The sequence below is a fragment of the Tenrec ecaudatus genome, chromosome 16 (assembly GCF_050624435.1).
Source record: "Tenrec ecaudatus isolate mTenEca1 chromosome 16, mTenEca1.hap1, whole genome shotgun sequence".
NCBI lineage: Eukaryota > Metazoa > Chordata > Mammalia > Afrosoricida > Tenrecidae > Tenrec > Tenrec ecaudatus.
Genome location: NC_134545.1, coordinates 107,197,126 through 107,223,727, shown reverse-complemented (window position 1 = coordinate 107,223,727; position 26,602 = coordinate 107,197,126). Strand labels below are relative to the sequence as shown.

Below are 26,602 nucleotides of genomic sequence, written 5' to 3'. Positions count from 1 at the left end.
GGGGTGTGTGTGTGTGTGTCTGTCCTCCCCGGCCACCCACCCCACCAACTAACAGCCCATGAGGCAGGCCTGGCCTGTGTCATAAATGTGCTTGGGACACGGTCATTCCAGGGGGCAACTGCTGCCAACGTCTTAGCCACGCTACCAATCTCCAAAGCTCCTTTGGTTGCAAACGCTGCGGCCTCCCGCAAGCATGCCAAATCTGGGTGTGCTTCGAAAGAGCCAGGTTCCGGGCCGGTGCAAGGTCTGGCTTTGAAAAAGTCCCACCGAAGTCTGCAGGCCTGGCGCAGCGCTCTCCGGGATGCACTTGGGTGGCTCCGAGGACCGCCTGGCCCAGGCTTTGCAGGGTGTGGGCGCTCCGGATACGGAGGAGGCCACTCCGCGCTCCTGGTTTCTGGCATGGCGGTCCCTGCGGCCTCAGACCCTTCCCGACGCCTTTCCTACGTCTCCATCCAGCTCCTAACGTCTCCATTCGGGCTCCCAACAACCCGAGCCTGCGCTCGGCTCCGCCGACTCAGAGGCTTCCGAAGGCCGTGCAGACCTCGGCGGCGGCGGCTTCGGGGCGCAAGAAGAGGGCCCCCACCCGGCAGAGCCAGCTGCCTTCGGGAGAGGCTCTGGGACGCCGCGGGTCCCGGGCGCAGGACCGAGCAGAACCCGGCGCCCGCACTCCAGGACCAGGCGGCGATGGGCTCGCGGGCTCTGCGGGGGGTCCGGGGGCCCCAGCGCCCGCGGGCCTTAAACTCTGGCCCAAGTGGAGGCGTAAAAATAGCCGAGCCAATCCAGGTTTAACAGGAAGGAACGCTTTTTTTCTCCCCAAGGTGTAAAAATGTTTTACTTCGTGTAGGTAACACCGCCGCGGCAAGTTACAGCACATCCGGGCCCCCTTTCCGCGCCCACGGCCGGGCGAGCCGGGCGCGCAAGTGCCCCCTGCGGCCGGCCCGAGCCTGACCCCGCGGGCCCGGGCATGCAGAGGCGGCCGCGCCGGCCGGGGGGAAGTTGGGGCCGCGGAGAGGGCAGGTCGCACGGCGGGCCCGGCGGGAACAGGGAGGCCGGGGCGCTCGTGTGTCCCCCCCTTCCCACGTGGCTGGTCGCCCGGGGCCCCACGTGGAAGCCGGCGAGGATGAGGCTGGGCTGGGACCCCCGCGCCTTCGGAGCCCGGCGGGCGGGGCCCGGCGCGGGAGCGTCGCCGCCCGGCCACTCGCGGCCGCCGCGCCCGTGTGCACTTTCTCGGAGCCACTAATCCCCGGGAGAGGCGATCCGTAGCGCGGAGTGGCTGCAGGGGGCGAGGCTGGCCCATGTGGGGTTGTGTCATTGGTTTGCAAACAGAGACCCCGCCTTTGCCCCATTAAAAAAAAAAAAGAAAAAGCAGCGCGGAGCCGGCGACCCTCACCTCGCCTCCCGCCTGGCTGTGCGCGCCGCGCCGCGGCTCCTTCCCGGCTCCCGCCCGCGCGCTGCGCTCCTTCCCGGAGGAGAAAGCCCACGGCGCCGAGCGACCGCCGCCGGCCGCCTCGGGCCGGCCTCCCCCGCCAAGTTCGGCGCGCATCCCCGGTGAGCGCGGCCGGGACCCCGGCGCAGCCCCCGGAGGAGGGCGGCGGGCCGGGCGGGAGCGGGTGGGCGGAGGCAGGGGTGGGGTGGGTGGGGAAGTAGGAAGAGGCTCCGCGGCGAGGGGCGGAGGAGGAAGGGGAGGGGAAGGAGGGCGGGCGGAGGGGGAGGGGCGGGCGCTGGAGAGATTAAGTTTTTGTGTGTGTGTGTCCCTGCATGCGTGTGTCATTTTAAGGTGGCTCGGGAGCGGCCGGGGAGCGGAGGAGCGAGCCGGGAGCCATGCCGCGCTGAGGGGGGGCCGCACCGCCGCCGCCACCGCCGCCGCCGGGTGGGGTGGGAGGGCGGGAGCCGCTGCCGCGCCGCCTCCCGGGTGGGCGCCCTTCGCGTGGACGCCGGCGGCCCGGGACGAGGTAAGGGGGTCCCGGGGGAGGGTCGGGCGCCGTCGCCCCCACCTCACCTGCGCCCGGGGCCGGGGGCGCCGCGCCCGCGACTCGCTACGCCGCTGGGGGGCTGGGGGGAGGGCGAAGGACGTGGGGCCGGCCGCCGGGGACACCTTTGGTCAGCGGCCCTGGCCCCTCGGCGTTGGGGGTGGGCGCGGGCCGGGGAGAGGGTCCCCGCCGCCGCTGCCGATCGCGCCCGTGGCCGCTGTTTGCGCCAGGATTTTTGTTGTTGGCGAGGAGAGTTGATGAATGCGAAGTAGGCGGTCACCTTCCTTCCCATCAGGATTGGCAAAAAAAAAAAAAAAGCCACCCCAGTGCCGCGGCGTCCGGAGGACAGCGGCGGCGGCGGCGGCAGCGTGTGGACGACGGTTTCCTAGGCACTCGGCTCCCCGGCCCGGTGGGTGCGCGCGCGGGGGCCGCCGGCGACCCGGGCCGAGCGCGCGGCGCGCCGCGGGGACAATACGGCCGATCCCCGCGGACCTGAGTCCGAGCGCTCGGGGGCGGCGGCCTCGTCCCTGGGGGGAGGGGAGCGGGGGGTCCGCAGTCCGCCGGGGCGCGCGCGCGGGTCGGGGCCCCCCGGGGCGCGGCCCCTGCCGGCGAGGGAGCCCGCGCGAAAGCCCCCGGAGCGCAAGTGAGGGACGGGGAGGCAGGCGACGTGGAGCCCTTTTGTTTTGCCGGCCCCGCATTGTTGGCTGCTCCGGGCGGCCCGGCCACATCTGCCGCTCCTGCCGCGGCCGCCGCGCCGGGTCGGGCCCGCCAAAGTGGTGGCCGGTGGGCGGCGGGGCCGGGCGCGGGCGGGGGCGCCGGGCATTTCCTCCGCCGGCCGCGCTCCCGCGGGCACACTTCCTCCTCGCCCTCGGCCGCCGCCAGCCCGGCCCGCCCGCCCGCACCCCGCCCGGGCCGCACTTTTCGGGTGGGGCGAACAAAAAGGAAAAAGTTTCGGAGGAGGGGCTGGCGAGGGCGCGCCCCAGGCGGCGGGGACCCGGCGCGGCGAAGGCTAGTTCGCCGCGGTCGCGGCCGCCGCCGCCTCCCGGTCGCTGCAGGACGGATCGCGCGACCCAGGAAGCGCCTTTCTTTCTCTCCCTGCGCCCCGGGGCGCGTCGGGGAGAGGCGTGCGGGAGCTGAGCGCGCGGCCTGTTCCCGGCGGCGGCCCGCGGCGTGGCCGGGAGCCCGCAGCCCCCGCCGAGTCCTCGCGTCGCAGGCCGCGGGCCCAGGAGTTCTGCGCGATCACCCCCGGCCTCGCCAGCCACGCGCGCGCGCGGACTCCCCGGGCGGGCCGCCCTCCGCGCGGAGGCGAGGGTCTCGGACGCGGGAGAGCGCGGGTGCGCGCCAGTGCGTGTGGCTTTCCGTTGGAGTACTTTCTCCGGAGGCGGTCCAGGCGGCAGCTGGCTCTGGGATCCCTCCCCCCAGCACACGTTTGAGTATTCTGCAGGGGACGTAGGAGAGATGTCTCATGGAAATATCCCTGCTTGCTCTGCGGGCCCGCGATGCAGGCGGCTGGCCGAGGCCTGTGCAGTCGTTACGCGCCCCCGAGGCCTATCCTGATGAAACCGACCTTGGTGGATCACCCCCATCCCCTACTTTTTTTTTTAATTGAAGATCCGGGTTAAGTTCTCAGAGTCGAATACGAGTGGTCTGACCGGTGGACAAGAGAATGCTATAAATATGCATTGGGAATTTCAAAAGCTAACAGCCTTATTTGCAATTCTGTTGGGTCGTCGGGAGTCTGGTATATTTTTATCCGACTTGGTTCATTTTGAAGGGGCACCTATTTTGGAAAGTTCGTAAAGTGACTCGACTCGCTAACGGGCGAAAGCGCTCCGACTCGTCCTACTCTTTCGAAGGAGAACATCGTCTTTTGGGGTCAAAGGCAGTCTTACAAATCACCTCGTGTTCAGCCTCCTAAATCCGTTGTTCTTCCGATTGAACTCCCAGAGTGGAACGGAGTCCGTTTCATGTGCTTCTGAGAAGGCCACGGGTTTGAGACCCCTTTGTCCCGTCTTTTTTAAGGCACTGTCTGTTTCGAAGCACTGGAGTTTTTAGCGGATCGTTGCAAGTCCTTGGTTTCAAGGAGTGCTTCATGGGGCGATGGTAAAGTCACAGCTAAATTGCTCGTGGGACACTTAGGGACCCAGCAGTTTGACTGTTGAAACGGTTTCTTTTTCTAAGTAACTGCGACTGGATCCTAGAGTGGAAACACTAAATATCCTTTTGTCTGACATCAGATCCCTCAGCTGTTCCCACACTTTACTGTAAAACCCCTAACGTGCCCTTTTTATGGCCCCCAAAGAAAAGTTAATGAAATGATAGATTTCAAGCAGGAGGGGGGGGGGGGAAGCAAGGGTTTTCCTTCTTGCAAAAGGTGCTGCTTGTAGTTACCATTGCAGTTGGACATTAGCTGGCAGCGTGCTCGCCTTTAATGAAACCAGTATAATTGTTCACACTTGATGAAGTATAACATGACCAAACAAAGGAAATCAACCGGCATCTTTCTGCAGCACATTGAGGGGTTTTAGTGCAAGTATTGGTGTGGGGTCACCCCTCCCCCCACCCTGCCCCCAGCACATGGGAGCAGAGAATGGAAGGCAAAGGGAATTTATGACACTGATTAGTTTCCTGGTCTCCAGAGACTGGGGGGATCCCATAGCGTTCCCTGTGGGAGTCAGTTATTAGAAGGCACTTGAAGATTGCAGGTTTGGGGCCTATTTTGAACTTGACAGGATGCTTTTGGGGTTCTCTTATGTCCCCCCGTTTTTAATTGTACTTGCTGCGAGAGTTAGAGAGCCCCCAAGCCCTGCGGTGAGTTCATTTGGTTATTTCTGATTTCTTGGGCTCTTCGAAGCTGATCCTGAGTGGGTGTTCTCCTGGGGGGGGGGGGCATGGTGGATGGCCTTAAGGATGGAGCAGCATTCTGCATCCCTGCCCTGCATTTCCTTTCCAGGGCAGAGTTGCAAACCATCTCTGAGGTTTAGTCACGGCCTGCCTGAAGGTGTATTTGCAATGTGGTATCTTTAAAGTTAAAAAAAAGTTAGTCTGCTTAAAAACAAACACTACTCCCATTGTAAGAAAACGCCAATGACATACTTTGTGTGATATTTTGGCCTTTCAAGACACGGGGCACACCTGTTCCTGTCCCTGCTGAGGCGAGCTGGGTCTCCCTGGCATTGTTAATCTCCTCGTGTACACAAGATCAAACAGTGAAACTCAGTATCTGTGTAATGATTAGCTAGCCCATCAGTTACCCTTTCAGGGAATAATCAATAGCTTCGCTCCTGACTTAAAAAAAACAAACAAAACTCCAAACAGAAGTAAGCCTCTTGGTAAGTCTGAGGATTGTCTTAAAAAGAGAGATTACATAAACAAAAAATCAAGTCAACAGCTAAAGTACAAAACCCACATGCCTACTGGTCTGGTGTAAACAGTGAGTGTGTAAAATAGCCCGAGGGCTTCAGAGGGCAGAGAAATTTCATCTCATTCCATTCACCCTTGAACTTTGTGAAGCCCCTTCTGCTTGTCTTGAACCAGGAGTTTAACATCCTATCTTGGGGAGCTGTGGGAAAGTGGGGGCCAGGGAGCTGAGGATAGCTCTGGTCATGTGGAAATCCTTGATTGAAAATGGGAAGGCCCCGCTTTGCAGGGTCGGGAGGTGGGGCTGCTGAGAGCTAGAGCCACAGTGCCAACTGCCTTTCCACCATGCATCATTTCTGAAGGTGAGTTATACCCTCTGCACTCAGTGCTTTCCCTAAATGGGAAAATTGTTAAGAGTTTGCAGCAGCGGTAGCATGGCTGCCCCATTGTCATTTTTCACCACTGTCATTTCAATGTACAGGCACTGTCCCAGTGACCCTCTTAGGACTGCATCAGTGCAAAGCAGGAACCCAAGTGTCATGTGTGTGTGTGTGTGTGTGTGTGTGTGTGTGTGTGTAAGTCCATGGCCAAATTCCATCCCATTTCCCTCCACAAATTATCTGAAGCCCCCTCACATGCCTGCCCAGGTCGTGGTCCGAAAGAAGTGGGCTGTGTGGCAGAGTGGACAGTTGAGATGGAGTCCCACGGCCCTCTTGTGATGGTTCCGTCCCAGTAGTCACTTTGTGTCCTGTTGAAGTGTGGCCTGCCTTGTTGAAGTGAAGTGATTACACGGAACCAGTCTTGCTGTATGGAGAAATCCTCAGGGCGCCTGACTACCCGAGGAGCTCGGGTGGTCAGTGGTGGGTTGCGATCCACAAGTCCAGCAGTTCAAAATTACCAGCTGCTCCAAAGGAGAGAGGAGGAGGCTTTTTATTCTCATAAATAGTTGCAACCTGGGAAATCCACAAGAGCAGTTCTACCCTGTCTTACAGGGTCACTACCGTGGTGGCTGGGAGTTTGGGCTTTGGTTTACTCCCAGAAAATGGCCCGGCTTACTGCTCACTCAGGAATATCTGGGCAAACTCCCAGTACTGAGAAAACTCTGGGTAGGTGCATGGAAATGCTACCATGATCCCCACTAAGCTTCAAGGAATGGCTAGGCAGGGAGTGCCTTTCTCCCTTGTAGTTGGTAAGTGTGCCCGCCTCATTTACGCACCTACAGTTAAAGGCACAGTACCCAGAAAAGAGCAAACTACGCCCCCCCCCCACGCACACATAGACACAAGTCCTTTGGAAGTTAATTTTTATCCAGGTTTCTATTTAATGGACTATGCATCGAAGACGTACAAACGATTTAAAAAAGCAATCCCTTGGTTTGGACCGTTCTACTACATTCAGGACCCTTTTTAAGGTGTTGAGGATTTCTTTGGATCACAACCCAATGGGTCAAATACCAAAGCCAGCAGTTGGGACTTGGATGACCCTCGACAATGTTCGGGCACCATCTGTAGCTTGCTTTTTCACCTGCGTGATTTACAAACAGCAGTGTGAGGAATAGGGTGTGCACACGGTGCCGAGAAGGGGGTGGGGGGACTCTCACAGGAATTCAGAATGTGTCACAGGGAAGGTGGCCGACCAGCCACTGTGGACATGGAACGCTGACCGTGGACACCAAGGCGTGTTTCGCCTCCATCCTTTTAACTGCTCCGCCAACACAGAAACTTCTGGAGCTGCAGATGGGCTGGGGATGGCAGGGGCCGGCGCTTTCATGGAGTCTCTCCCCAGCAGGGACGTCTGGACTACTGCCTTGTCCCTCCAGTTTTCAGAGTGTCTCTAGGAAACTTTCTCAGGAACGTGCTAAAGTTCTTGGAGGGAAAATGTCAAATCCCACCCTGCCCCTGTGCAATTTTGAACAGTGGTGCGGACCAGGCAGCATTTAGTTCTGTGGTCCGTGATTGGGCCCTTCTGAGTGGCACCTAACCCGAACAGGGGTGCACTTTAGGCAGGGTTGCTCCAGAGTCTCAGGTTTTAAGTAAGCAGTGGTGTGCTTTGCTTTTGTTACACCCCTCAATTTAGAGGTTGGGAAAGATGAAGCTGAAATGAGTGAGTGCTGGGATTTTGTCATGTGTTGAAACCTTGCCTCTGTTCTGTGTTGCCCTCTATTTTCAGCACACACATGCCCGCCCCGGCTCCCCACGTGGGAGTCAAGGCCCCCATGTCCATGCTCTTCAAGCCTGCTCCCTTTCTTCCTAATCCTCGCCCGACGTGAAATCAGCAACCATGCTGCCCACTGCTGCTCTGTGCAGGGTTCACTTGGAGGTGTATTGGGGGGTCAGTTGCCATGAGTGTCTAGCCAGCAGGACCCCCACCGTCCCTGAGTAGATGGTTTAGGTAGTTGCCGCTTGCATTTTTGTCTTGGCCTGACCCATCCCCAAGTGAATGTTCTAGAAATGATCCACTGTAGCTGTTTATGTAACTACATTTAACAGATGGTTGCTTAGAGTTGGCTTAATATTCAGAAAAATTGCAATAAAACGGTTGGATTCTTATTAATGGGGCAAGTGATGATTTGAGCTTTGTGGAGAATCGAAGCTTCTGCCCCAGGTAAGAGTCAGCTCTCCTTGCTCACGAAGGTCAGTTGATGAGCACAGGATGCCTTACGGAGCCCCGGTGGTGTGGTGCAGTGGTTAAGTGCTCTCATCTGCTCACCTCAAGGTCTGATGGTTCAAGTCCACCGTGATGGGGTGACCGTTTCTGTACAAACATTTACAGCCTTGGAAACCCTCTGGGGCAGTTCTGCCCTCTAGGGTGGTTATAAGTCACAATAGAAGGGCAGTGGGTTTAATTTAGTTTTTTGTTTTGGGGTGGGGTGGGGGGTTCCTGAATAGTAGTTGTGCCTGAGTCTGGTGTTGTGCCTGGCCTGTGATTCTTTCGAGGCCTCTGGGAGTGAAGAAAGGTGAGGGTGTTGGACAGGTATAAACTGCTCTAAACTTTCTCATCTGTAAAATACACTCACACACAGTTATGTTATCTTTCTACCCTTTGAAAATCCTCTTTTGATCAGAAATGTGCTCGTGTTAAAAGAAGTCCTTAATTACGTTTTAAAAGCTGTCAGCTAGCTTGAAGATTGCTTGCAAGTGGTGGTGTCAAATCCCAAGCCAGGCTGTGGCAGAAACGTGCAGGGCCCCTTTTTAAGAGTGCGGTAAAGATTTGGGGGTGGGGTGGGGTTCGGGGATAGTCAAGGCTCTTGGAAGACTCTCGCTGCCATCCAGTGAGTCCAACTCCGTGCATGCTCTTGGACAGAGTTACCAGAAGCCCCGCTGGTATAGTGGGGGCGCTTTGGGCTGGTTGGGAACCACTAGCCGTTCCATTCCGGGGAAGAAAGAAAAGGCTTTTCTACTCTAAAGAGCTATCCTCTCAGAAAACCCCAGGGATGGCTCCGCTTCATTCCGTAGGGTTGCTATGGGTTGGCTACTTTGTAATGTCCGCCAGGGTGAATAAGGAGCGAGTAAAACTGCCCCTGCCAGTTTCTAGACTGTAAATCTTTACTGCTGGTGTAGAAAGCAGGGTGGTGGAGGAAGGGGTCATAAACCCCTGCTACTCACGGCTCTTTAGTTTTGCTCCAGCCAGGCCTGAAATCTGGCCTCCAGCAATCTGGCCGACCCCAGGACCAACAAGAACTTTGTTATGGAGTCCCAGAGTCCCAGGAAGTGGCCCTGGAATGCACCAAGGCACCACGGAGAGCAGCTGCTCTGACCTCATGGGAACCACCCCCAGATGCAATCTAAAAGAGCCCCCGTGGTCCTGCTGGGTGAGTGCAAGGTCAGCAGTCCAAACCTCCCAGCCCCCTGTTGGAGAAAGATGAGGGGGGCTGCTCCCATGAAGAATTCCAGCCTTGGAAAAACCCAGCATCAGGTGGCTAGGAGTTGGTATTGACTAGATGATCACAAACAACCCGGAGTCACTGCCATGGAATGGGTTCCAACGCCCAGTGACCCTACCGGACAGGGTAGAACTGCTGTGAGTAAGGAGTAGAAAGCCCCGTCTTTTCTTCCATGGAGTGGAGGGTGGTTTTGAACTGCCGATCTTGCAGTTAGCAGCCCAATGCATAACCTCTATTCCACCTGGGCTCGAGTTGGTTGATGGTAGTGGGACAGAATGTGTGCAAGGAGCTTGAGCGGCATCGTGGTTAGAAGTGCTCAGCTCTTAACCAGAAGGTCTGGTTTGAACCACCAGCTGCTCCGAGGGAGACTTTACAGCCAGGGGAGACCCTGGTGGGCAATTCTACTCTCCCCTATAGGATTTCCACTCTTAACCAGTTTGGTTTGGTTTTAGCAGGGCAGAGGGGAGAGGAGAAGGGTGGGCACCAAGCAGCTCAGCTGGTGAAGTTCCCTCCATACAGACTGGGTGTCCGGGATGGGCTTGTGCAGCTCCTTGGCAGTGAGTCCATTCTTGTGCCGATGATGCCCGTCTAGAAGGCAAAGGAAGTCCAGGCGTGTCCTGGTAGTGTAGGCCCAGGGGCCTAGGGGAATGTCCAGAGAGGAAGGTCCTCCACAGCTTAACCCAGTCCCAGGAATGCTGGAGTGAGGCCTCCGGGCCCAGCAGGGCCACTAGAAGGCTCCCTGTTGGAGCTCTCAGGCTGTGTCCTCACCTTGGGCTTGGTGGGGGTGGAGTTCCTTTTTGCAGTAAGGGCTAGATCATGGTGTTGGGAAACTCTCACTACCATCGAGTGGATTCCAACTCAGAGTGCACCTTCTAGGACAGTTACCAGAACTATCTTGAACTGTGGCCACTGCTTATTTCACATTTTCCCTGTGGGGTACTACTCCACAGCCCTGCCCTCTGCCAGACTGAGCGTGAAGCTTTCTTGGGTTGATATCTCTGCAGGGCCTATGAGGGTAATCTGTGTGTGTGGTGGGGGTTGGAAGGGAGGCCCGGAGACCCTTAACAGTTTTTAATCTTATGAGGTTCCAGGGGTCTAGGGAAACAGCCTATTCCCTCTTCCTATTGCACCCCTATTTCTGGTGCAGTGGTGAGGAGGTTCTAGGTATTAGACACCACCCCCCACTCCTGTATTGGTCGGGTTGAGGCATGCAGCAGCAACCTGGATGGCTTCTGGGAAGTGGAGGCCAGGGCACTGTCCCTACCCCCAACATTCCCCTCCAGGGGTCTGGCCCCTTTTCAGAACTGCGGACCCCTACCTGTCTCCGGAAGCTCCGCCCCCCACTCTGGACTTTTTACTTGCAAATTCGAAGCCTTTTCTGCTCATAGAAGCTGTTGAGGGGTGATAGAAATGGGCCCTGCCCCCTCCAAGCCCGCTTCCGTCCTCCGGGGCTTGCCTTTCATGCCAGCACTGCAGGACTCCAAGCTCCTCACCCTTCAAGTCACCCCACTCCCGGCAGGCCTCCGAGGCCTCCGCCTCCTGAACCCCCAGACAAAGCTCTGAGCAACATCAGGTACCTTGCAGGACGGTGCCGTCACCCCCAGCTTCCCCACTTGCTGGGAACCCCTGTATCATGGGGTGTCTGCTCCCCGGGCCTCATCGGTACTTGGAGAGGAGGGGTTGATGCAGGTTGAACACCAGCTGGAGCACCTGAAGACTGTTTGAAGACACACTGACAGAACCAAGCCTGGGACTCACTGCTCATGTCCAGTCACGAGGCTTTGGGATAGGTGGGAGGCTGCCAGTGACAGACCTGGGACCCCTACCTCACAGGGCATCTTGGTCACTGGACACCTTTTCAAAGGGGCTCTATTTGTACACTAAATTTGATGCTCAGAAAATCCTTTATGTCTGTTCCATTAGTTTGGGTAAGGTAACATTGTGTCTGGACCGTATACTGAGCAGTTACTAAGAATCTTGCATTCTCTAGACACTTGGCTAGGCTGCTTGGAAGTAAATGACAGAACTGGGATTTGAACCCAGCACTGGACCCTCGACTAATTTCCCCTGGGGGACTTGAGGACCGAGGGAACTACCCCCTCCTTCCTGGGCTTGGGACCTCTGCCTGCCCTTGGGAGCTGCCAGCCACCGAGTGACCCTGCAGACACACACCTTTCCTCCAGGTTCTTCTCTCCCCCCCCCCCCAGTGTAATTTAGTGGTAACTTGGTTAGGAGGTCAGTTGAAAGGCCTAGGAGGAGCTTCTAGGGAGTTTCCTGGAGTGGGCTCCGGATCTGAACCCCCAGACTTGTGCTTTGCTGGGGTTGCTGTGAGACCGAGGTTCAGAGGCTAAGCTGGCATTCAGCTGAGTTCTAACCTGTGACTGGGGTGGGGTGGTGGGGAGCATTTGGGGATGACTTTGCCTCTCCAGCCAAGAGTGGAGCCCACAGCGCCTTTTGCTCCCTGCCAACGACCCCCTTTATTCGGATCATCCCAACAGCTTTCCCCAGGGCTCCGGGTTTTTGAGGTGGGCCTGGTGACCGGCCACCCGTTTGTTGGTCCCTTTTCCCTGTTTGTGGTCTGGATCAGGCTCAGGCCCTGGGCGTGGCCTCCAAGCCCGACCTGTCTCCTTCCTCCCAGGTGCATGCCTGGTGGGGGAGGGGCGGGGTGGCCGGCTGTGTCTTCCTGCCCACCTGGATGCCTCTGGCATGTGGTGCCCTGGGAGTTTGGGGAACCCTGACAGCGGATGGCCAGGACTCTTGTCTGAAGATGACACTCCTGCAAGAGCCTAGGGGAGAGAGCCACCCTGGGAGGCTTGTGGGTGCAGCTGCCTTGGGGCTGGCCTTAGAGAGGAAGTTGAAGAAAACTGGGAACAAAGGGAGCTGAGTTCTTTGAAACAGGCTCTCAGAGCTGCCACGCTGCCAGTGGGGTGTGCCTGGCCAGAGAGGCGCCTGCACAGGTGAGGACCGATTGGGCCCCTGCCCACCTTGGCTTCCCCCAGACGGTCAGGGCCCCACAGGAGAAGGTGACTTTCCTGAAAAACAGGCTTTCTCTTAATGACAAGGTTGCTTTCCTCCTCTGTAGCTGTGGCCCTAGTGTGCCTGGGAGTCCCTAGGGTTGGGGGGGTGGCGTGGAGGGACACAGTGGTGGGGTGTTTCTGGAGGGTGGAGGGGACACGCAGGACATGGCCTAACAAATGAGTCATGTTAGCCCTGGTGTCCTGGCTAAGGTCCAGCCTGGGAAGGAATTCTGTTTTAAGTCCCTCTCATCCTCGTGTCCCCGCCTACCCCAGCAACTCCAGCAGGCCTGCTTTTTCCTCCAGTCCCAGGGGCCCCTTGGGCTGCCGTGGGGACAGATGAGCCCCTGTCTTAGCGAAGGGAGGGCTGGCCTACCTGGAGCGAGGACATGCCCCCACGTGCCTTTGCTGACTTGCTGCAGCTCTGAGGCTCCTGGACGAGTAGCAACATCAGGCTGAGACCCAATCCTGAGCATGGTCTCAGGGCCAACTTTGAGTCCGAGGCAGGGGGTTTGTGCCACCCTTCCAGGCCCTGTTCAAGTGCCAGGGCCTTCTGCTCTGTGCAGGGATCTCTGAGTGGGTGGTGCGCCTGGCCCATGTGCTGCACTGCCACCCTGAGGTGCCTGGAAAGACAGGCCTGCCAGTCTGCTTCCAGTGAACCAGCCATGATGGTGCAGTGGCTATGCATTGGGCTGCGATCGCAAGGTCAGCAGTTCTAAATTACCAGCCACTCCCCAGGAGAAAGAGGAGCTTTCTACTTCGGAAAAGCGTTCTGGTCTTGGAAACAAACTCACAGGGGCTGTCACTCCGAGTCGACACCGACTGAATGTCAGTGTAACCCCTCTGCCAGAAGGCCTCCTAAGAACCCTGCAGTCAGCCCTCCGAGTCACACTGGCCCCCTTGCAGGCTGGCAGAGCCCCTTGTAAGGAAGGTGGTACTCTGGTTTCCTAGGACGGTTTCTCTGCCAGGAAGCTTGTCATTGCTGCATGTTGTTGAGTGAGCCCCCGTGACCGCGTGGCGAGGTGGGTTGTCACGGTGGCTGCATCCCTGGGCTCAAACGGGTCCCCGATGTGAGGATGGTGTGGGACAGTGTGCCTTTGCCACCACACCATGTCTGAACCAACACAGCCTAGTGATCTCCCTGGAAGCAGGTCACCTGGCTTTTCTTGCATCGAGCTGAGAGAGCCACTGAGTGCTTTAAGGGTTGTGTCACCAGGAAAGTTTATCCCAACTCCCTTCACCCTCTAGACCAGCCAGGGCTACAGCACGGTTTCCTGCAAAGGGTGGAGGGTGATTGGATCCAGATTCTTGGACATTAGCAGGGGAGGGGGTAGATCTGTGTCTTAGCAGAGCCAGGCTGAGGTTGCAGGCTGAGCCCTGGGGCAGATGTGGTGTGATCTGAGCTCGTTTTGCCAGTGAGGGTCTGAACCCCGGAAGCATCCCTCAGTCTCCAGCAGATTTCCCTTACCCCATGCATTTGGGGTGTAGTGCTAGTGTGTGGGAGGGAGGCCCCCTCCCCTCCCCCAGGGAAAGCAGGGGATTTACTCCTTGAGGGGACACCCAGAGGGCAGGAAGATTTCCAAGACTGGTTTGGGACCCTGGAGAGGTAGCCCTGACTTCATGAGCTTCAAGGCTGTGGGGCGTTCATCTTAGCCTGAGGGACAGTCTGTTCTGGGAGGGACGCCAGCTGCTGGGGTGGGGGGGCGGGGAAGGAAGGACATCACGGGGTCTGCTCCCGCCTCCTTGTTGAGGGGTCTCCAGGGGTCTGCTTCATAAGGCTCCTGAGGTGCTGGAAGGAGTCCTGGTCTGTGGGGCGAAGACCCTAGAACATGCCTGGTACGGCAGCCGGGCTTCATTTGGTGTTTGTTTTTTTAATTCCACACACTGGACAAACCGGAACACTGGCTCCCGCCCCCCAGGGGATAGGAAAGGCTTTTTAGCCCCGGGGGAGGCGGGGCTGACCTGCCCCACCCTGAGTAATTAAGTCTCCTTTCCTGGAGAAGGTATACCTTGTAACCCAAACCTGGGCGACCATCCTGCTTTGGTGTCTGGCTTGTCTTTCTCCAGGGAGCAGCTTGTGAGCTTGAACCGCCGGCCTTCTGATGAGCAGCTGAGAGTTTGGCCACGGCTCCACCAGGCTATGCTAGTTGTCAGTCAAGGTTGGATGACTTGCGGAGTGGCGTGCTTTTTGGGGGGCGGAGACACAGAAGTGTTGGGGGGCACAGCCACATCTTGGGTGCTATTTCCAGGGCGTGGAGAGGAGCCATCAGGAGATTTTTGTCTGGTGTGTCACATGTCCTAGGCTCAGTCACATACAGACTTGTCATGTAAACCCTACTTGGGGTGGCGGGTTGCGTGCTTGGCTCCTCTGAGGAAGAGTTACAGCCTTGGAGCCCACAGGGAGGGCTGTGGGGTTATGAGTCTGGCTGGACTTCACTGGGCGACAGTGAGTGGCTGGGGTTTTGGTTACCCTTTCCAGAATGGTGCAGTGCTTTTGTGTGTCTCACCCCAACGTCCCTTCCTAAAGGTGGTAGAGAGCTGGTCACCTGGGAATTCTGTGCACTGATAAAGTGGTACCCCGCCCCCACAGTCTTCACCTGGTCTTCTCACCTCTCCACCTATGCGTGCGCGCGTGTGTGTGTGTGTGTGTGTGTGTGTGTGTGTGTGTGTCTAGCAGGGGCAGGGATAGGGGCTTTGCAGTCCACTGTGGACTTGGCTCCTAGCACTTGGTCTGAGGTTGAACTGGGGTGGGGTGGGGGCTGTCCTTGGCCAGGAAATGGGCCCCTGGAGTTGGGGTGGAGCAAGCTCACCGGGTGAGCATTCATCACTCACTGGCTCTGTTGTGAGAGGCTTCCCGGCTCACATTTCAGAAGGGGTGGTGTGGGCTGACCCTACCAGGGCATTGTCCCTGCTGGGCCCTTCCTTTTAGAGCTAGGGGCGGGGAAGGGGGCAGATGTGCGGGGGAGGGCTAGCCAGTGCACTGGGGGTGGGGCTGTGTTTGGGAAGGAGTCATTTCACAGCCCAGCAGTTTCCTTGGGCTCAGCGTGTGCTGAGAAAGTCCTTGGAAATGCCCTTGAGCCACACACAGACAGTGGCTGCATCTCCACTGGGGTCAAAGCGGCATGTTTCTCAAGGGAACGCTGCCCAGCCAAGAAGCCTTGCTGCTGTAGCTGCTGCTGCTGCTGGGACTATTATTAGCAGAGGAGGAGGAGGAAGGCAACATTGGCCGGGGGGCGCTCAGGCTGGTACTGGTGTCAGTGATGAGTCATCCCCATGCTTCCTCCCTTGCTGGTGGGACAGCAGCCAGAATGGTCTCCAGGGGCACCCCAAGCCCTGGATGGTGCCCATGGTTAATGGGCTTCTCTGCTGACCAAAAGGTTGAAGCCCATCCAGGTGTGCAGTGCAAGAAAGGCCTGGCGATCCACTTCTGCAGAATCTGCCATCCAAACCCTTGGAGCACAGTTTTACTCCACTGCATGTGGGGTCACCCTGAGCTTGCGCTACTCAGTAGAAAGTTGGGGTGCTGGTGGGGTGGGACATTGAGAGACCCTTTGCCAGTAATTAGAGAGCAGGTGGGTGCTAGCACCCCGCCCCCCAGGGCATGTCCATGGGACATGCGGAGAGTGAGTAGTATTGGTGATTCTTCCATGAGGGCCTCCGGGAGTTGCTGGGATGGTTTAAGAGAGTCCCTGGAGGAGTGGGGGAATCTCTAAGCTGGGACCAAGCTATTAACTGTGCCTCCTGGGGCCCTTCGCAATGTCCCAAAGGGGAACCCCAGATAGTGCCTGAACAGCTGTATTTTGGGCCATCTCCAAGCGGCTATTGCCCAGGCCAGCCTAGAACTGCCAGCAGCACCCAGACATGGCTCTTTAAACACAAACCACTCCTCCAACACACGCCCACAAGCTGGCATGGAATTCCTGAGCATTTGGCTCACAACAGTGGTTGAGGGAAATTTTTATGTAACTTGAATAGCCCCCACAACTGAGTGAGAGAGTTTGAGGAGATACCCTCAGGGATTTCTCATACCTGCCCTGCACCCTCTGCATGCCCAAGAGCTCAGGGGGAGTGTGACAATGGGAGTTGGGCCCACCATCAGATGAACTTGACATTTACCTCCAGCAGGGATGCTCTGCCCCTGGCAGAGGCGGGCCAGCACTTCAGCAAGGAGACAAAGTGTTTACAAAACAGCGATGGCACCCTACTTCCCACGCCCTCCTGCAGCACAGTCCAGTCAAAGTGCCTGTTTTTCCTCTCCCAACAGTTTTATTGGCCTGTAAGTCACATACCGTACAACCCAATAATTCAGTCACTTTTCCCCCTTTTTTTTCCTACACTGATTTGGGTGCAGGTGTACAGAGCAAATCGGTTTTCCGTTCAGTGATCCATACCCATTTTGTTCACTGTAACAGCCCTCGGCCACCCTGTTCCCAATGGTCCCTCTCTCCCATTCCATCCTGTCTTCAGAGCGTGGTCCCTGGGCTACCGCTGTCCTCTGGATGTTCTTAGGAGGGATCTCCCAGGGTGCTGTTTCCTCACAAGCTCATGGTCTATTGGCTGAAAGCTGAGCCACCTGCGGTGAGTTCAGCCCCAAACTTGAAAGGGTGTGAGGGCCACGCTCTTGGGGTTGCACCGGCCTCTCAGGCTGATGGGCCCTCCCAGTCTTCTTATGTTTTGTGTTGGTTCCCTGTGGCCGCCCCACTCCTCCCGTGATCTTTGTCTGAGGGAGCCCGTGTTTCTAGCATACCTACAACCTGGCTGCCTGGGCACTAAGGTGGATCAGCGAATGGGATGTTTGCCTCCTGATCAGGCAAAGCAGAGAGGAGGGCCTTGCTGTGCTGTAGTGAGGTGCCAGATTTAGGGGTGGTACTTCAGAAGCCAAGGCATATAGTGGGCCCTTGGCTGTATGCCTCATATTGGGGGGGGGGGGGTTGTTACTGAACTTGAACCAGGTGGACAGTTCGCTGTCTAGACAGAAGCTAGCTGACCTGGTTTCCGTGGCGAATGGTGAGACGGGGGCAGTGCATGGGTCTCCTGAGCCCTGGGGATAGTCTCCCCCACACACATGTATACTAGTTGGAGCAGGCAGGATCTGAACGGGTTCTTGCCCACTGAGCGGCTGTTTGAAGATGACCCAATTCCAGGGCTGGGGCTGCGGGAGGGTCAGTTCCTTGGGTCTGTTTGAGGCATGAAGTTATGGTGAGCTGGGTGGTTTAAAAATGGCAGAAGTGTGTTCTCTGGCAGCCATGGAGGAAGACACAAGGGCGTGGGGGCTGAGGAGACTGTGGTGGGGCCTGGGCCTTCTGCAGTCTTTGGCTTCCTGGGGGTGCATAGTCATTTCTGCAGTCCCTGAACCCAAACGCTCATGGCCCTTCTTTCTCGGACGGAGCCCGCTTGCGCTATCTCTCTCAGCGCCCCCCCGCCCCCCCAGCCTGTGCGCTCTCTCTCTCTCTCTCTATCTCGTGCGCGAGAGCGTGTGTGAATCCCCTCCTTTTCCTTAGGAGTTCTAGGACTGTGAACGGTCTGACCCTCTCTGAACTTGATGCCACCTGCAATGAACGCCCTCTTTTCCTATTCATTCTGAGGTTCCTGGTGGACATGAAACTTGAGGGCACATTAGTCACCCCATGACAGCAGATGTCCTAAAACGAGGAGTCATCTAAGGCCAAGGTGGGGAACCTCTTTTGCCAAAGGCCATTTGGATGCCGGTACTTAGAACATCATTCAAAGGCCACACTGGTCATTGAATTGCTCGTCCCTCATGTGATGGCTGGAACTGCTTCTCTTTGGCGAGGCGGGTGATGTGAGCTGGTGTGGGTGATTTCAGGGGCCTCCATTTCTGTCTCTTGGAAAGTGGTTGATAACTGGGGCAAAAGGGCCCGGTCATCCTGAGGGAAGCGTGGGGCTCTTAGGTCACATGTGGAATCATTTACTGTGGGAGCTGTTGGCAACCTTTAGTCTCAGTGACTTGGCTGGGTGGCCCGGGGCGAGGCAATGTGGGGGCCACAGAGTCAGAGATCTCCAGTAGCCGAAGTCTCTACCTAACCTGCCACGCGCTTGCTTGCTGAAAGCGAGAGGGACTCAAAGCGGCCTTCGCGATGGATGACAACTCAGATGTAAAGAAAAGCCAAGTCCTCCCAGCTGGAGCAGTAAGGGAACATGACCTGTGGAGAAAAGACTGAAGGATTCGTCCTGTTTGGCTCCACTGTGAATGCTCACGGAAGCAGCAGTCGAGCTCAAAGGATGCGTTGGATGGAGTCACTGCTTCACAAGAGCTCTTGAGGGTCTGAAGAAGCGAAGGTGATCTTGTTAGTCGTCTCCTGCACGTGCAAGTTGGACACGCTGAGTAAGGAAGGCCGAAGAACTGGTACGTTTTCCTTGTGCTTGGAAAGAAGATGGAAGTGCCGTGGAGTGCCCGCAGATCTGTCTTGGAAGGAGTACAGCCAGGATGGTGAGACTTGGTCTCTGTGCTTTTGCTTTGGACTTTCCAGGAGAGACCAGTCCAGCAGTTTTTTTGGGGGCTGCTTTTGCACTTGGTTCCTGAAGAAACGGCTATGATTTATGGTGTTTATGAAAAGTAGCATACCTATCTATTTTCTTATACACATCTTAATAGAGATTAAATACAAAATAAAGCAGAATGCATGAACCAAGATATTCCCATAAGCAGTATTACAGTGTTAGGCAGTGTAATTATGCACTGTACACACCCCAATTAAGCAGTTATGCATTACTGGAGAAACTTACCTTAAATAGATATGAGAAAGCTTTATAATTTAGTAAACTAAATACAAAGAGCTGTGTAATATTTTATGTGAGAGTGTTTAAAATGTCCCATCATGATAAAAAATAAACTAAGATTCCTGCCGTGGGACTGATGCTGGCTCATAGCAACCCTATAGGACAGGGTAGACTGTCCCGGAGAGTTTCTGCTGAGACAGTAAGGGTTTACAGGGATAGAAAGCCGCCTACCGTGGAGCTGCTGGTGGGTTTGAACTGGGGACGTGTGGGTCACAGCTCAACACATAACCACTTTGCCACTAGCGCTGCTGCTAATGGTTATAAGGAGGGGCCTTAATATAATGAGCCCCTATTTGCATGGATTTGCCTGAAATGGGCACAATATCTAGGAGATGAATTTGCTTTGGCCAAAATCCCCTGAGCAGGGACCTGCTCCGTCAGCAGCTGGTTGGAACTCCCTCCCACCACCGGCTGGGAGTGGTAGGTGCTGCAGTCCCAAAGGAAACAGTTGAATGGTCATTGTCACCTGAGAGGCAGGTATTTTATTCTGTAGTGGTGCCCCAGCCAGATTGTCCTCTGCCAGTGAGTCAGTGAGAAAGAGAAGCTGTTGTGTAGAAGGTGTGCCAGCGGGGAGGCACAGCACGGACTGTGTGTGTGTGTGTGTGTGTGTGTGATCCATCCTGTTTGAAATCAGAACTCAGAATTATGTACCTTTGGCTTTGGAATTCACCCTTTGAAGAGTCACGTATAGGTGTTGTACATTAACTCAGGTTTCGGAGTAACCGGGGAGACAGCTGTTGACTGTGAGCAAGCAAACGGAACTATAAGGTTCGTTAAGTCGTGGGCCAGTCTCAGGACGTCTGTGTTGACTCACTGGATAGCGGAGCCCAGCCCGGCATTTCCTCACCAGCAGTCAGGTGAGAGAAGACTTGGCCCATTAAGGTGACACCGACATCCCACCTGCCTGCCTTTGAGCGAGCAATGTAGCCAGTGATAAGAACCCCATAGAGACTGCACTCAGCAGCGTCCTTTAGGCTAACTGCATTTTGTAAGGGGGGCTGAAGTCAAAGGTCTTGGGTGACATTGTAAACACCCAAGAGCTGGGAGGGTCCCAGCGGAGAGGGCAGGTTGGCGAGCGGGCACCAAGACTAGGAGCTTCTGTTTCCAGTGCCCGGGCCCCCTCGTGTCCTAACTGGGGAATTGGGGCCCCCTGTCTGTCTCTGAGTCCATGTGGTTTGTTGGGGGTGGGGGCAAGTGCTGGGCTGCTATCTTCTGGGCGGACGATTTGAAGCCCAGCAGCAGTTCCTCAGGGTTAAGGTGAGGCCGTCTGCTCCTGGGACCAAGTGGACGGAACAGCCCTAGAAGGTCTCCATGAGTCAGGGCTTCCTGGACAGCACTGGCTTTGCTTTTGCACGGTCTCCCGTGGGGGCATGAGGGCCCACGAGTGGGTTGCCACGCATGCATATGTGTGAGCCCAGTGGGGCAGCCACCTGTGATCCGTCTTGTCCGCAGGGCTTCCTCTTTGTCCTTCCTACAGCTCCTTCCCCTGCTTTACCCAGCATGCTGTCCTCCTGGGAACCAACCTCCTCATTCTCTGATACAAGGGGCTGAAGAGGAACCAAGCCCTGGGACTGAGCTGCAGGGAGGGAGGGTGGCCACAGGCTACTGACGGAAAACCGCCTACCTTTACGGCTTAGCTTCTTTTCCGAGATGGGGGGACAGCTTTCAAACAATCTCAGGAGAAACTCATTTACAAGACGAAAAAATATACATCACATGAGTCGATAAAATCGTTTCTTTTTAAAAGAGCCCCGATGGTGGTGGGTAGTACGAGGCCTGGGCCAGCCCTCCGCCCTGCAGGGTAACTGAGTCGGCCTGGCTCCCTGGCAGCGGGCTCACTGCTGCGGTTTGGGCTAGTGCTGTGTGGTCCCCACCACCACGTGCTGGCTGCTGACAGCACACTTCCCTACCCTGGACCCTGAGCCCCCTGCAGCTCGGTTCGCCCCCTCCCCAGCCTCGGCACCCCAGAGGACACTTCCTTCCTTTCTGATAGAGTGGTCAGGATGGGGGTGGGGCTTGTGGAGGTAGGCATGTGTTTGTGTAGGACATGGGTGGTGCCGGGAAGAGCAATGTGGTCGCTGCAGATGGACATACCCTGGGTAGCCTCACCTGTGGCGTCCACCACCCCTCAAATCTGGTCCAGTTGGAAAGCAGCCAGTGCCTCCTTAAACTGCTGACCCTGAGAGTGGCTGAGTCTACGTCCCCTCCCGCCCTCTCTGGCCATGGTGCACCTCAGGCCACCCCTTCCCGGGGGACACACCCAGAGCAGCTGCTCGCTGCTTTCATCACACAGTGTCCGGCCAGCCTGTGAGGTGCCTCCTGTGTCCACCACAGCTTCTGGCTCCAAGTACAGGGACTCCAGTGACTGCTGGTCCTCTGGCCCCGCTCCTCCTGAAGGAGGAGGGAGCATGGCAGGCTGGCTTGCTCTGCCTCAGTCCTGTAGTGCACGGGGCCACCCGGGTGCCTCTTGAGCCCCCATTTGTTTTTCCTGGAGATGGCGCCCCGCCAGTGCAGCGTCAGGATCTGGTTGGTGGGAAGCCCAGAGGAGCTGCAGGCTGCAGTCCAGGCCCGAGTACCCTAGAGACCGAGTCCTGGGCTCAAGCCCCGCCCTGCCACAGGATTGCCAGCTCTGCCTCACCAGCCAGTTGCTGCCCAGTCCTCTCAGTGACTCCACGTGGGGCACTGGAACGCTGCTCCTTGGGACTTCGGTGGCTGAGCTCTAGAGAAGGAGACCGCTGGGCCTTCTGAGTCCCCTCCAGGTGAACTTGGACCTATGGGCTAGCAGCCTGCTCTGGGTCTGGTGGGGCTTGCACTTCCATTTTACTCTGTGGTTCCTTGCTTCCGTTCAGTTGGGAAAACTTGCCGGAAATGCATCTTGGGATTTTGTTGTCAGATGGGGCTCACTGCATTATCTGTTTTAACACCCCTTTCGTGTCAGTGAAGCCTTAGTGCCCGGAGACCTGCACTCCTCCTGCTGAGCACTGTGCCCTGTGGTCCCCATGCCCCAGGTGCCCGTTTCTGTTAGAAGCCCTGAACCTGTGCTCACAGACACCCCATGCCGTCCGGCCCGTGGCCACCCATACTGTGTGTCCTCTGCTGCTGGTTTGGGACTGTGGGCTATCCCCACGTGTAGCAGGTGTGGCGGATATACTGTCACACTGTCCACCTGCTAAGGCTGGGTATGTTTTTGGTGGGTAAGGGGCCCGCCCAGGTGTAGTCTGTTTCAGGCATGTGGGGAGCTAGTAAGCTGACAGGTTGGTTGGCGTGGCAGAGCCAGGCCTAGTTGAACTGCCTGCCGTCTTCCAAGCCTGAGGAGCTGTGTGCTGGCAAGCTGACCTTGAGGTGCCTTGGCCCGAGCATCCGCCCCCACTTCAGCCTGGCCAGGAAAAACAGGTGTCCATTGCTGGCACTTTCCCGGGAAAAGATGACCCTTGGGTTTTCATCAAGCTTTAAAGCCAGGAAGGTGGAGGGCCCTCCATGAAACCGCATAGAGCTGTTGGTGGCTCTTCACCTGTGGTGGCAGCCAGCTAGCTGCCTGGGTGCCAGGCCAGAGGGGATGCAGGGCACAGCACTTCCTTCTCAGGATCCTCTGGGGCGTGCTCCCCCCGCCAGAAGCTGCTTCCCTTGGGTAGACCCTCCAAGGCAGCCAGCCTGTAGGTAGAGGAGGGGGGAGTTGACCAGGAATAGGACAATATTCTTGAGGTGTGCAGATGTTTACAATGTTTACAATGACTCATCCTAAGGAAACCATGAGAAAAGGCTTTATTGAAGACCAAGAATGGGTCACGCCTGAGAGGAGAGAGTGCATTTGCATAATCAGGGTGATAATTAATTACCTTGCCGCTGGCTCCCTCCTGGGCTCCCTCCTGGCGGGGCCCCTGACTCAGCGCCACCCCTGGTGTTAGCCCATGGAACTGCTCCATAGGACTTTCGACTTTAAACCAACCTGGGGACGGTTGCCTATCTCTATAGAAACTTCTGTGGTGTAGCTGATTGGTTTTCCCCTAACAATGCCACACATACTGGCTGCAACCCTGCAGGTCACCGCCCTCTTCCAGGGCTGTGGGGTTTCTGCTCCCCACACCCATCTTTCCTCCTTTCCGCCCATGCGCTTTCTCCCGGCCCCATGCTGATCTCCTGTGGCCAATTCTTCTGAGGACGGTATCTACCTCCCGTGTTACCTAGTCACCCATTCACCTTGTAGACTTGTCTGCTGCTTAGCTGGAAAGTTGAAACAACAAAACCCAAAACAAATAGTCTCTTCAAAAAGGAGGGTGTGTGTGGGTGTGTGTGTGTGTAGTGGTGGGTGAGTTAGTTCCAGGTCTGATCACAGGGTTTTCGCAACACATTGTGAGACACCTCTTCTGTGGAGTGACGTCTGTCTGTCTGTCTGACTCACTCACTCACTCACTCACTCACTCACTCACTGCTGTCGAGATAATTCCAACTCCTAGCAACTTTGTAAGGCAGGGTAGAGCTGCCCCTTTGGGTTTCCACGACGGTTTACTCTTTATGGGAGTAGGTAGACTTAGCCTTCTCCTGGGCGTGGTGGAGCAGCTGGTGGTTTCGAACTGCTGACCTTGCAGTTAGCAGCCCAATGCCTCACCACTGCTCCGCCAGGGCTCTCCTGTAAACTAATAGTAGTCACATATTAATACTACAAGGAGCCTTGGCCAGCCTCTTTGGGAGAAAGATGAGGCTGCATCTGCTCTGGTCAAGAGCGACCAAGGGCTCGGGTAGAAGGAAGCTGTTTAGAAAATGATGGCAACGAGTGGAGAGGTGTGCTTGACAGGGTGAGTGGGTGGATGTATGGGTTGTGATAAGAGCTGTACGAGGTCCGATACGACAGCGTCAGAGCACCCTACGCGGGAACCCTGTGAGTGAGTGAGTAAGTGAGTGAGTGAGTGAGGAGCAACGGGTGGCAGTGAGGCTGGCTGGTTGGTGAGGCCCCGAGGGGCTCGGTGACTTGGTGACGCACAGCCCCCTGGGTTCACTCAGCCACTGGAGGGCAGCAGGGTGGACAGAGATGGACGGCAGCCGTGCTGTTTGCATTTGCCACGATGCCTGGCTCCCACTGAAGCGTTAAGGAAGCTGCGTGAAGCTCCGGAGGGAGACCTGTCCTTTTTGAAAATAGGCATTTTGGTTTTGCGTTCATTCGCTAGTCTGCTGTTTCCTGCTTTTTTCCCCAGTGACCTATTGGCGTGAAGGCTCGGCGTTGTCTTTGGGTCTAGTGATTATTACCCTTTTTCTGATATGTAAATTGATTACAGCGGCTTCTTCCAACGCTTGTTCTTTGATTATCCCCTGCCTCATTCTGCCTCTCACTGAAACTTATTTTTAGCACAGTCCTTGAAAGCTCTCAGTGTCTTGGTGTGAACCTGCCCATCTTCTGCGGGTTTTGGCCCGTCAAGGTCATCATAATCAGACAGCTGCTCCGGAGTCATCATGGGAGGCAGGGGTGGGGGTGGCAGAGGTGTGGGACCTCCTGTGACTTGGTCAGCGGGGGGCAGAGAAAACCTGGCCCTGTGCTGCACCAGCACTGGGATGCCAGAGGGACAAGGCCAGTAGCACCCAGCTGGACCCTGTCGCCCACCTTCACAGGGCTCTGATTCGGCAGGGGTGTGCCCCAGGCCGCTGGATGGCTTGCTCTCAACCACAGTCAACGATGCCTTCATCACTGATCAACCCTGGTGCTTCCTTTTGGTGTTTGAAATCGGTCATAGTGTGGCTTGTTTTGGGCCGGGGCCGGGGCAGGTCTCTCCATTTCCGCTTCAGGTCGCTCTCAGGTGTACAGTCCCATTTCCCGAGGCCGCCTCGTGTCTCTGGGCGTCACCTTGATGGGGAATTCACATCTTGAGGATGCTGGATCGGGTGTGTGTGCTTGGAGACGCCGGCCACAGCAGGAAGAAGGACTGTTCGCTCGGCTGCAGGGTCTTCTCAGGGTGTTTTTCTCTGCTGACAGTCCTGGTTTAAAGGAATGCCGTGAGCCGTGTATGAAGCCTTTCCAATCGATTGTCTTTCAAAGTAGGTAAGCAAATAAGTGATTCTATTTTATTATAAACACAGCCCACAGAAGAGCAAAACAAAGAGGAAGCAGGGCTCCATTTTCCAGCTAAGTGTGCCGGGAATTTGGAAAACATCTTGGAAAAGCTTTCTTGTTTTGTTTTTTTGGCTCAAGCATATTGTGTGCTTCAAAGATAAAGAACAACCCCTGGATGCTCTGCAGGCCGGCTGCCCTCCCCGGAGAGAGCGGACTGCAGCTGGGGTGGGACGACATGGACACAGGCTGAGGGTCACGGTGAGGGCCAGCGCACTTTGGTCACAGCCCCCTCTGGAGAAACAATGGTTTCACAGACTCGGCTCTGGGTTTGGTGGCAGCTAGCTGCCCACGTGGTTCCCTCTTTGTGGCCCTGAGTCATGGTCCTGTATGAATCGCACCACGCAACACGATGAAATCGATGACTGCCTCCTCAACTCTTTGACTACTATCTTTTTATGATTTAATTATTATAAATTGAGGTTGATTTTTTTAGGTCCTTTGTATTTTTTTAATAAATCATCTTATTGGGGGCTCTTACAGCTTTTATAGCAATCCATAAATCCGTTGTATCAAGCACATTTGTACATATGTTGCCAACATCATTTTCAAAACATTTTCTTTGTACTTGAACCCTTGGTATCAGCCCCTTTTTCCCCTCCCTCTACTGTTTAAATGAAACTATTTTTTTTGTTGTTTGTTTGTTTTTTCTTTTTAAATGTCTTCCCTGAAACTTGGTGCTCTCAGACCCAGAGGGGAAATTGAGATTTTTAAGGTGAGGATTACATGGGAGCATGAAGATCTTTTAATAAACCTCTCACTTCCTGGTGGGGTGGAGGATATTCACCTAAAGATTTGGGGACATGAGGGGCCTTGTTCTTTGCCCCACTCCCCCCACCCTCAAGCCAGTTTAAAAAAATCCCTTCTGGGAGACAGACAGTGTAAGACATGACAAAATAATAATTTATAAAATACCAAGGGCTCATGGGGGATGGTAATGAGCTGAGACCAAGGGCTCAAGTAGAAAGAAAATGTTTTGAGAATGATGATGGCAACAAATGTATAAATGCGCTGGACACATGGATGGATGGATGGATTTTGATGAGTTGTACGAGCTCCCAATAAAATGATTTGTTGAAAAACCTCCCTTCTGGCTGTTCACAGGACTCTGGGTGTAGCTGTAGGGAACAGTCTGACCATTTGGGAGTGAAAAGCATTTTGTAGACATCTATTCATAAATGTGCCTGGACTGAGGTCATTATTTGGGGAGGACTGATGGCCACCTGGAGCCCTGGTAGCTTAGTGGGCTATGCATTGGGCTGGGCTGCTAACTGCAAGGCCAGCAGTTCAAAACCACCACCCACTCCCCGGGAGGAAAATGCAGCTGTCTACTCCCGTAAAGCTTCAGTCTCTGGGAAAGCCCACGGGGGCCGTTCTGACCTCAGGGTCGCTGTGGGTTGGCACTGACAACATGGCAGTGAGTTTTTCTTTGAAGGAGCCCCCGCGATGGGGGTTGGGGGGGTAGTTAAATAGTTAA

At 56.0% G+C, this 26,602-nt stretch overlaps 1 protein-coding gene across 4 annotated transcripts in view; it reads left to right on the top strand.

Annotated features, from left to right (window-relative positions):
• The first annotated feature begins 1,422 nt into the window (after positions 1 to 1,422).
• CTBP2 (C-terminal binding protein 2) overlaps positions 1,423 to 26,602 on the top strand; it is a 125,558-nt gene continuing 100,378 nt past the window's right edge. Inside the window, exon 1 of one of the 4 annotated variants that reach the window (XM_075533947.1) lies at positions 1,423 to 1,548. The gene's annotated coding sequence lies outside the window, so the exon portion shown is untranslated. Of the gene's footprint in view, positions 1,549 to 1,794; positions 1,953 to 2,304; positions 2,380 to 26,602 lie in introns of those variants that run through there. The other 3 variants (XM_075533945.1, XM_075533948.1, XM_075533946.1) reach the window with 3 other exon arrangements.